Source organism: Octodon degus, unplaced genomic scaffold, assembly GCF_000260255.1.
Source record: "Octodon degus isolate 3935 unplaced genomic scaffold, OctDeg1.0 scaffold00126, whole genome shotgun sequence".
Lineage (NCBI taxonomy): Eukaryota > Metazoa > Chordata > Mammalia > Rodentia > Octodontidae > Octodon > Octodon degus.
Window position 1 is genome coordinate 7,065,369 of NW_004524702.1, and position 10,612 is coordinate 7,075,980.

Genomic DNA, 10,612 nt, shown 5'->3' on the forward strand with positions numbered 1-10,612 from the left:
CGGCCGGCGGAAGGGGGCGGGGCCGGGGCGGGGCGCGGCCGGCACGTGGGTCTGGGCCACCCGAACCCGAGGGAGGCCGGCGTTAGTCTGTGCCCAGGGAACCTCCGGGGTCCCGCGCCCAGGCTGAGAGAGGTGCGCCAGGGGTGTCGGGACCAGCTGCAAAGCTGGCAGGGCCGGGCGGGCCGCAGGCGGCAGCGGAGAGCGGGAAAGGCGCGCCCCGCAGCGACGCGGGAAGCGGTGGCCGCGGGCGGCGCCCTCGCGGCTCTGCGGCTCCACGCTGTTCCTCGGGGTCGGTTCCTTCCCGGGTGGCCTTCCGAGCGCGCGCGGCTGACTGCCTGTCTCGCGTCAGTCTGTCTCTCTAGTTGTCTCTCTTCGATCGTCGCCTCTCTGTAGCTCTCGCTTTGCTTTGCCCCTGTATCCCTGTGCCACTGTGTCTGTCTCCCGAGTCTTTGTATCCAGTCTTTCCTGGAAGGGACTCAGTAACCCCAAACCTGCTGCTTGGCGCCGAAATCCCCGCTCCCAGCACCCGCCGCGCCCTGGAGCTGCGCGCCTGCATTGTCGCTGCAGCTGTGAATGGCAGCGCCGCGGGGGCGCCCTGGCGGCTGTGACGCGGGGAAGCCCGAGCGTCTGAGGACGCGAGCGTGTCCCGAGGGAGGAAGAGGGGACAGAGGGCGCCCCCAGGCCTCTTGGCGGGCGACCGCGGCCGACTTCTGACCGCACCGGCAGAACACGCCTCTTCCCTTCACCTCTGGTCACCCTCCGCCTCCGCGCCGGCTGGCCGTCAGCAGCAACGTCACCTGCTAGCTGGCGCGCTAGGGCTCCGACGCAATCACTGGCCTTGGGGGACGGGGTCGCACATTAGCAACGGTGAAGACGGCGCTGATAAGAATCCTAGTCACCTTGTGCGTTCAGTCCGCACTCTTAGGGGAAGGCAGTTTCTCGGTTCTTAACGACCCAAAGCCAGCGAGAACACCTTGTGTTCCAACCAACACCTCCTCTTCCAGGGTTAGTTCGGGGACAATGACGCAAGTATATGTAAGGATGGATGTCTTGGGGATCGTGGACAGACTGAGGACGGAAGTGTGGGGTGGGGAGGAGGTGCCAGAGACAGCTTGTCACTCAAGGCCCCAGACCTCGGGCTCTGGCCTATCAAACCCTCCTCTGCTCTGTCCTGAGAGCCAAAGCAGTTCTGGGGACCAGCCTGAGAAAGAGGAGCCCTGACGCCCGGAAGTCCAGATAAATCCCGCTTTCCCTAGTCATCGCTCACTTTCTGACAGCCTGATTGGAAAGCCCCGTAATTACTGTGTTAAAGAGTGATTCATGTGTGCTTGTATAACCTAGGAAGTAAAGCAAATCTCACAAAACCTTTGTTATATATCCTTCCAGTCTTTTCCCCACGTGTTTGCATCTCTCTGAGCCCCAGGTCTAGTAGCAGCATGGCGATGATAAGTAGAAGACAATGTATTTTTACTTTTTCTCCATAGCACTGAACGCAGGGCACTGGCCCTGAGCGACAGCTCAGCCCCCCCCCCGCCCCCGGCCCCCCCCCCCAGGTTTTTGGTGAGTCTGGGCTTGAGAACTTGGAATCCTCTTGTCTCTGTCTCCCAGAGTGGTGGAATTACAGGTATTCTACCACACCTGGCTAGAACCTGCTTCTTAAGAACAATTTTGTAAATGAAATTGCCTGGAGGTGAGGTAGGTTATCTCAGGAGGCCAGGAGACCTCCTCCTCCAAAGTGAAAGGAGCCATGGGGTTCTTGATGGGGCTGAGTGAGGAGACTGAAACTATTCTCTCCTTACAATGAGAGTGATTGGAGGATTTTTAGCCCAGAATTCATTCGTTTAGTTCTGTCTTAAATAATCTTATTCCTTCCCTCCTGTGCATGCCAGATCATGGTTAAAGCAAAAGATCTGGTGTAACACCCTAAAGATACTGAGATACTTTATCTAAATCAGCATCGGCTCTGTAATAAATGTGTGGGGAGCTCCTTAAATTAAGATCCTCTGCTATAAAAAGGGGGGGAGATGGCTCAGTGGAATAAGCGCTCCCTGGCAAGCACAAGGGCCTAAGTTCAATCCCCGATTCCAAAAAAAGAAAAAAAAATCCTCTGTTTAAAATTCTGCTGTTCTGCATCCCTGTCCATGAGAAGTTTTATTGTAACATCTAAAATGAAATAAAATTTGGAGTTGTGCAACAGTGCATTGAGTTTCTCAAATGAAGGTCATTCAAAACCTCATGTAGGGCAGGGGCTATATCTCAGCAGCACAGTGCCTGCCTGAGAAGCACAAGGTCCGGAGTTCGATTCCTGATACCAAAAATAAACCTAGTGTACCTGTTCCTTACAGTCTAAACAAGATAACAGATGTTAAAGCAATTAAGTATTAACATCATCTTTAAGTAGAAACTGTAGACTCCTACAGTGGGTTAAATAGGGACTCTTCCACATGCAGCCCAAATCATGGTCATTCTGTAACCTCAAAATGTGTCATTATTTAGAAATAGGGTGTTTGAAGGTATAATGAAATAAAAATGAAGCCAGTCTGGTCATGGAGGCACATGCCTGTGTTCCCAGCGCTCTGGGAGGCAGAGGCACAAGTTTGAGCTCAGTTTTGGCAACTTAGTCATCAGCAAGACTATGTCCCAAATTTTTAAAAATGCAAAAAGAAAAAAGGAAGGGTATAATGTCAGGGCAAAAGCTCTGGGTTCAATCCGCAGTACTTCAGGGGTGAGAGGAGAAAAAGATGAATTTATACTGGATTAAGACAGTCTGAAATCCAATCACCGGGGTCTTTATTAGAGGACAGACACAGTGATATCTTCATATGGAAGAAGCACAGGAAAGAGGCAGGTGGGAGTGGTGAGGCAGTGGGCTAAAGATTGCTGGGAGCTGGAGAAGCTGGAAAGGAGAGTGGGACCCCTCCGGTTCACCTTATGCTGCTGGTCTTAACAAACAAATACTTTTTTAAAAAAAAATGTGTGTGTGTGTGTGTGTGTGTGTGTGTGTGTGTGGCCAGCTCAGCCCACCTGGGGGCAGGGCTAGCTGGCATGTGGTGCTGGGGGATTGAACCCCGGTCTCTGTGCTTTGATAAGCTTGTTCTAAGTAGGTGCTTTAGACCACTGAGCCATCTCACCAGTCCCATGCTGCTGGTCTTTAGTCTATGAGAGAACATATTTCTATTGTATTAAGCCACCCACTCTGCAGTACTTTGTTACAGATGGTTTAGGAAACACACATAAACTCTTGCAAGAGTTTGAGGGTGTTGTTTTTACTGTGGTCTCTTGTGGCCATTTTTATTTATGCATTTATTTTTGTACTGGGGATCAAACTTGGGACCTTGTGCTTGCTCTGCAGGCACTTAAGCCACTGAGCTATTTTCCAGCCTCTTGACCATCTTTTCCCTTGAACTCTCTTGGAGCCTTCTGTTCCATTCAAAGGCAGCCTATACCATGAGAGTTCCCAAGACTCATTCTATTTAAAAGACATTAGTAAGTTACAAAAGAAGAAGGATAAAAGAAGAAGGAGGAGGAGGAGAGAATGAGGAAGATTTATGTGATGTGGAAGATCTCCAAGGTCTGCCAAAAGACCATCAGCATAGAGTATAGTTCCATTCATGTATAAAAAGGCACGCACCAGTCCATACAGCTTCTACACATCCATACCCTTGCATCTAGGGGTCTAGGTATGTAAGTGCACACAGTGAGTCCCTGACTTAGGAACATTTGAGTTGAGAACCTTTACAGGTGTACTGTGTAAGACTCACATTGTCAACTTGCAAATTTACGAGCAATTCTCCTAGCATGGAATTCATTCATAAGTTGGGGACTTACTGTATAATCAAAGAAAGATCTGGACGGATACATACCACACCGCTAATGCTTATTTCTAAGGGTGATACTGAAACAATTTATTTATTTCAGAATGAATTGAATTTTTTTAAAATGAATTTTAGGACAGGGTCTTACAGGATGTACAGGGTCTCATTATGTAGATCAGACTTGTAGTGATTCTCCTGTTTTCAGCCTCCCAAGTACTGGGATTACAGGCATGTGCCACCATACCCAGTCTCAGTTGCAGTCTCAGTAGGCCTGGGAGTGGGCCAGCATGACAGGCTGGGGACAGAACCCCAGCTGCTATGCTCTGTTGAAGCAAGCACTTTAGTCCACTGAGCTATCTGGCTGGCCCTTGAATTGAATCTTTTTATTCTGTATACTTTTGGAGTATCTTATAGTTGCCATAAAAGGTTCCTAATTATTTTTAAAAGGTTTAAAACTCATGATATACTTGATATATTTACCAAACATCTCAGTACAGCCCCCCAAAAATCATTGACTGAAAAGGATCATATAGTGGTTAAGAACAGAGTCTAGATTCAGTTTTGTTTTGTACTTGCTGTGTGATTTTTTTAATTTTTATTTTAATTTTATTGAGAAACAAATATGAATGAGACAGTTTCAAAGCTGATTAATAGGACAGTTTCGATAATCAATATACTGTACATTGTTACTTTCTTAGTGGTTATCCATAGTACAAGAAGCAGACAGGATATCCTGTCCAAACACTATTAGTACACCTCTTTCTTCACAATGAATTAAGCAAAAGTAACTATATATTTATCCTATTTTGTATATATAAATACAAAATGATCTTTCCTTTGTATCCCCTTTTTTTTGTTTAGTCCTGTCAGAGGTGGGTATTCTATTGGCATCTAAATACTATAGGTGGGCTGGTGAGATGGCTCAGTGGTCTAAAGCACCTACTTAGAACAAGCTTGGCAAAGCACAGGGACCGCAGTTCAATCCCCCAGCATCACATGCCAGCCCGCCCCGCCCCCTGGTGGGCTGAGCTGGCCACACACACACACACACACACACACACACTAAATAAATTAATTAATTAATTTAATTCAGGTGTTTGAATTCAGCAAAGCAATCCAACACTGTCTAGCAGTCTATAATATTAGTGGGTTATCCTCAGAAGTTATTGACTTGAGCCTTTTACAGCTCATCGTATTAATATGGCTTTACTTTATGTACCTTGTTTTTATACTTTTCTGCTGGATGGTTAAGACCAAGATAAAGCAAGACCTATATAACAAGAAATGTAACTTTTGTATCTCATAAGGTCAGTCAAGTCCCTCAGGATTTATCCTGTAGCCCTGTACCGCACTTTGTAGATCCTTTGTCAGTGTCAGCTGTGAAGATGAGTCACGGACATTGCTTGACCAATTTGCTCTCTGTGAAAGCCTGAGAGAAAGTGTTCTCTCCGTGTGACTCTCCTCAGGCACACTATACATTATTGATCACATTCCTGTGTGCCTCCATAATCTCCTTGATCAGAAAATTTGGAGCACAACTGAGTTACATGATGTTACAGTACAGGTTCTCCTATGTCCTGAGCCTTTACTGACCTTGAAAGGCGAGGGCCAAAATGTTGGCTGACCTTACAGCCCTTCCTTTTCTCCAATTTTGATCTGCTAACTTAGGTTGTTAACCCTCCAGAAGAGAAGCTTATTATTACCCTGCAATATATACAGTTCAATTTACCCTATCTGTCTAAGTATCAAACAACTTTGGCATATCATGGAACAGGTATTTTCCATCAAATATTGATATGTGGAACTTTAAGTCCTTACAGAATATGAAGGAAAAATAATTTTAAAAAAACTAGAAATAAGCATTTACATATTTTTGCAAAGAAATTTAGAAATCTAGCTATATACAGAATTATAACAGGACAGACCTGTGACACTTTTTTTCTTATTCTGTGTCTTTTTTTTTTTTTTCATTTATTACCCTTTTTTTATTTTTATTTTTTATTTTTTTTCCAGAACCGAAGATTTAACTCAGGCCCTTGTGCTCTCCAGGCAAGCACTTATTCTACTGAGCTATCTCCCCGGCCCTATTTATTTATTTATTTATTTATTTTGCAGAACCAGGGATTGAACTCAGGCCCTTGCACTTGCCAGGGAAGCGCTTAATCCACTGAGCCATCTCCCCGGCCCCCCATTACTCTTTTTTTAAAGAAAAAAAAAAAAAACCTTTACTTGAGAGACAGTATGGCAATAATTGGTATGTCATTACAAGAGGTACATATTTAGAAGACCAGGATGATAGGCACCCACGCGTGACCTCTCTATTACACATCGCCATCCTCAGTGCAGCCGCCTGGCTCACAGGCACCAGCATATACAGTTAGTCAGGGTGAGAATCCCACTAGCCAACCGCTAGTCTCAAAATCCTGCTGATGTCCCCCAGGATCACTGCTCCACCCATCTCGTGCGTACAAATGTATGGCTTTGCCCCTGTGATGTTTCCCAGCTTTTCTCCTTGCCCATTCCTCACTGTCTAATCCTCAAATTCTCTGCTGTGTGATTTTTGGCAAAGCTTCCTCATGTCTTAGGCTTTCTACCTGTAAAACAGAGAAAATGGTAGAATGTATCTTCCCAGGTCATTGCAAGGGTTAAATAAATTAATATAGTAATGTTAGCTGCTATTATACAGAGAAACAAAGATTATATATATTATATTATATTTCCTGCTAACATTTTGTTCCATATCCTTCCAATTTTTTTTAACTTGTGTTCATATGTATATATATATATTTTTGCTTCACAAAAAATGAAATTGTGGGGCCGGGGAGATGGCTCAGTAGGATAAGCACTTGACTGGCAAACGCAAGGATCTGAGTTCAATCCCTGGTTCCGCAAAAAAAGAAAAAAAGAAAAGAAAAGAAATTGTGTATCTCTCTTTCCCATCAAACTCATATGTGGAAGTTTCCCCATAGCATTAACTCCCATTATATGTAAATGTTACACAGCACCCTATTTTATGGATGGTTGATTTATTCAACAAGCCCTGTACTCTTGGACATGAAATCTCTCCCCATTTTTATTACAAATAGTGCTATAGTGAATAAATTTTGTAGGAAAAAGTGGTCACACTATTTTGCAGTCTTCTGATCAAGACAGAGTCTGAGCTGGGTGTGGCGTATGCCTGTAGACCTGCTGTTCTGGGAGCTGAAGGAGGAAGATTGTAAATTTGAGCCCATCCTGGGTAGCTTAGTGATTCAATGAGACCCTAGCACAAAGAACACCTTAGCCCGAACACCCTGAGTTCAGTCTGCAAGTACATGCAGGGAGGCGGGGGTAGTTGATTTTTTCTTCCCTGAATGTGAGCCTGAGTAGGTGACTAGGTTTGTCCAACCTGGACATTAGCAAATAAAAGTTTTGTTTTGTTTTTTTTTGGTGGTACTAGGGATCAAACTCAGGACCTTAAGCTTGCCAGACAATCCAATGAAAATTTTTTAGGTGTGGGGGTTTGTTGTCTATAATCCTGACACCATAAGGTGAAAAAGACATGGAGAAATTATATAGAAATAGCTCCGACACCCAGTCACAGCCCAAACATTAAAGGAGACCATTCTAGGTCTTTCTAGACCATCCAACATCCACTGAGCTGGCCCAGTCCTAAAGAACCACCCAGTCAACCCACAGATCATGAAAAATAAATATTATTTTAATCCACTAAATTTGGGCTGATTTGTTATGGAGCAAGAGGTAATTGGATAATGATTGTTTTGAGGGCTGGGGAGATGGCTCAGTGGAATAAGCACTTCCCTGGCAAGTACAAGGACCTGAGTTCAATCCCTGATTCAGAAAAAAAAAAAAAAAGGATAGTGATTGTTTGCTAGAACAGTTTCGTAGAAGCAGACTTCTGGGTCAGCATGCACACACATACCTTTTTATTTACATTGCTAAAAGTGTTGCATCAATTTATAAACCACCAGCAGTTTAAGAGGTCCCCTTATCCCCTCCTTTGTCAACACAACACCAGAGCTTCCTGTTATCATCATGACATTGTTCTTGGAAATTTAGGAGTAAGCTCTCAGTTCCCTCTCCATTCAGAATCAAGTTAGGTAAATGATGACAAAATACAAAGTTAGAGTGCAAAGGTGAGAAAAATAGAAAAGAATAACAGTGATAGGGCCGGGGAGATGGCTCAGTAGAATAAGTGCTTGTCTGGCAAGTACATAGGTCATGAGTTCAATCTCTGGCTCCGCCAAAAACAAAACAAACAAACAAATCTGATAAAAACAAGAAACACACACACACACACACACACACACACACACACACACACACACACGAAGTATATAGAAAAAAAAACAAGAAAAACACAGAAGTGATGAATATAGAGGAAAGAAAATAGAATCCTACAGTGGGGCCTCTAAACCTCCTATACATATACTAAACATGTAGTCAGGAATAGTTATAGGCCTAAGACATGATTTTGGTCATGAAAGAGGGAGAGAAACTGGACATGGTAGTACATAATCCCAACACTTGGGAGACTGAGGCAGGAGGATCATTATGAGTTCAAGGCCAGTCGGTGCTACACAGTGAGTTCAAGGCCAGCATGAACTGCACAGAGAGGCTCTGTCTCAGCAAACAAAACAAAACAAGACAAGACAGAATAAAAGGGGGGGAAAATAGAAGGAAAGGAAGGAAGGAGGCATGAAAATAAAGTGTTTAGGGCAAACTTGGTAAAATCTGACAAAAGTATAAACTTTTTTAAAAAATTTATTTATTTATTTGTGGGGGGGCAGCTCAGCCCACCAGGGGGCGGGGCTGGCTGGCATGTGGCGCTGGGGGATTGAACTGCGGTCCTTGTGCTTTGTTAAGCTTGCCTAAGTAGGTGCTTTAGACCACTGAGCCATCTCACCAGCCCCAAGTATAAACTTTTAGCATCAGGGTTGTAACAACACTATAAACATTTAATTATCTGGGGGAGAGATAATTGTTCCCATTTTAAAGGGGATGAATATTAAATCAGAGCTTTCAAGATATCTTAATAAGGATATCAACTGAGAAGTCCAGAATTGAGTTCAAGATTGCCCAGTTAGGGCTGGCCAAATAGCTCAGCGGATTAAACCACTTGCCAGCAGGCTCAGGGGCCAGGGGTTCTTTCCTGGGCCTGCCGAGCTGGCCCTGCCTGTGGGGCACGCTGAGAAGGCAATTGAGACTGGGCGTGGTGGCACATGCCTATAATCCCAGCTCTTGGGAGGCTGTAAACAGGCGGATCACTAAGAGTCTGATCTAGTAGTGAGACCCTGACCACACTGTACACCCTTCCCTAAAATACACACACACACCAAAAAAAAAAAAAAAAAAATGGTGCAGCTTGAAAACCAAGGTGTTTCTTTTACTTACTCTTCCTAGGGGAGATGTTGGGGGCCTGCCCATTAGCTCAGGTGTTTAAGTACCTGCTGAAACAAAGCAGTCAGGCTCAGGATGCCGTGGTTGGATCCCCTCATCCTCAAGCCAAACCAGACCTGCCCTGAAGGCAACATGAGGGGAGGGGGCAAAAAAAAAAAAATCCTTCTGCCTAGGGGAGCTGTAAAAGACTAGCAACTAGTGCTGGGAGCAAGAATAGACTTTTCATTCATATTGCTAAGCCACTTTACAAAAAGGAGTCAGACACCTCCTGGGTTTGAACCCAGCTCTGCCATTTATCAGCTGTGTGGCTCCTATCCGCTCTCTGCCTCAGTTTCCTCACCTGTAGAATGGCTTCATAAGTAATTATCATGAGGGAAAACGAGTATATAGATGTTAAAGGCCTAGAACAGTGTCTGGCACTTAGCAGCCCTGCCTTAATTTCCCACGAGGTGTTGTGTGGCCATAGGATTAACCTTCATGATCTAATTATCAGGAGGTCCTTCTGCAGTAGCTGTGGTTCTATTCTCTTAGTCACTTTCTTTGTCACCAACGCAGAATACCCAACATCCACAATGTAGAAAGGAAAGGTTTATTTTGGCTCCGTTTGCAGAGGTTTTGGCCCACTGTCACTGGGCCCAGCTCCTAACCACACATTCTAAGCCAGTGTTGAGCATAGCATTCCCAGGATCCAGTTCCCTCTCAAGAGCCCTGCCTGGGTCCACGAGGCTCTGGGAGGACATCGAGATGTAAACCGTAGCACATCCAGGTAGCCACATGAGGTTGAAATTTCTCCTGGGGCATGCCTGACCCTGCCACTGTGTTTCATTCAGTTTTGCAGGGAAGGGGAGGCACGTGTTGTAACACGGCATGGCCATCAGCGTGAGTAGGAGCAACCCCTTAGGGCAGTGCCAAGCCAAGGCCTGCTCCTCCAGACCCTGCAAGGGTAGCTAGATGTGAAAGCCCCTTGTTCAAGGAACCCCTACCTGTCCTAGCCCCTGTGTGTGTCCTCCTCCACCTGGGAAGTAGGACAGGTATCCTCTAGCCTTACAATCCTTGTGTCTAGCTACAGGATTTAAACAATAGTAATTAAAACAACAATAACAAGATCAATCTTTTGGAAAATGAGCAAATGTCAATCATAGAAATAAATCTCTTATCATACGATGTAAATATTCTTATTAAAGGAGTTCCCCCAAAAAAACAAACAAACAAACAAACAAAACACACAACACAACATAACACACCAAGTGCCCTTTATGTCCCAGGAGGAAGAACATGCTCTTTTTTAAAATTCATGTTGTTAAATTGCCAGTTAAACAGAAGACCCAATGCTATTATGGTCTACTGGACTCTTTTAGAATATTTTGCTGAGTTTACACACCTATAATATTCAATAA

The 10,612-nt window shown here is 44.7% G+C and overlaps 1 protein-coding gene across 1 annotated transcript in view; it reads left to right on the top strand.

Annotated features, from left to right (window-relative positions):
- Ece2 (endothelin converting enzyme 2) overlaps nt 1–10,612 on the top strand; it is a 38,737-nt gene that overhangs the window by 11,335 nt on the left and 16,790 nt on the right. The window lies entirely within an intron of this gene.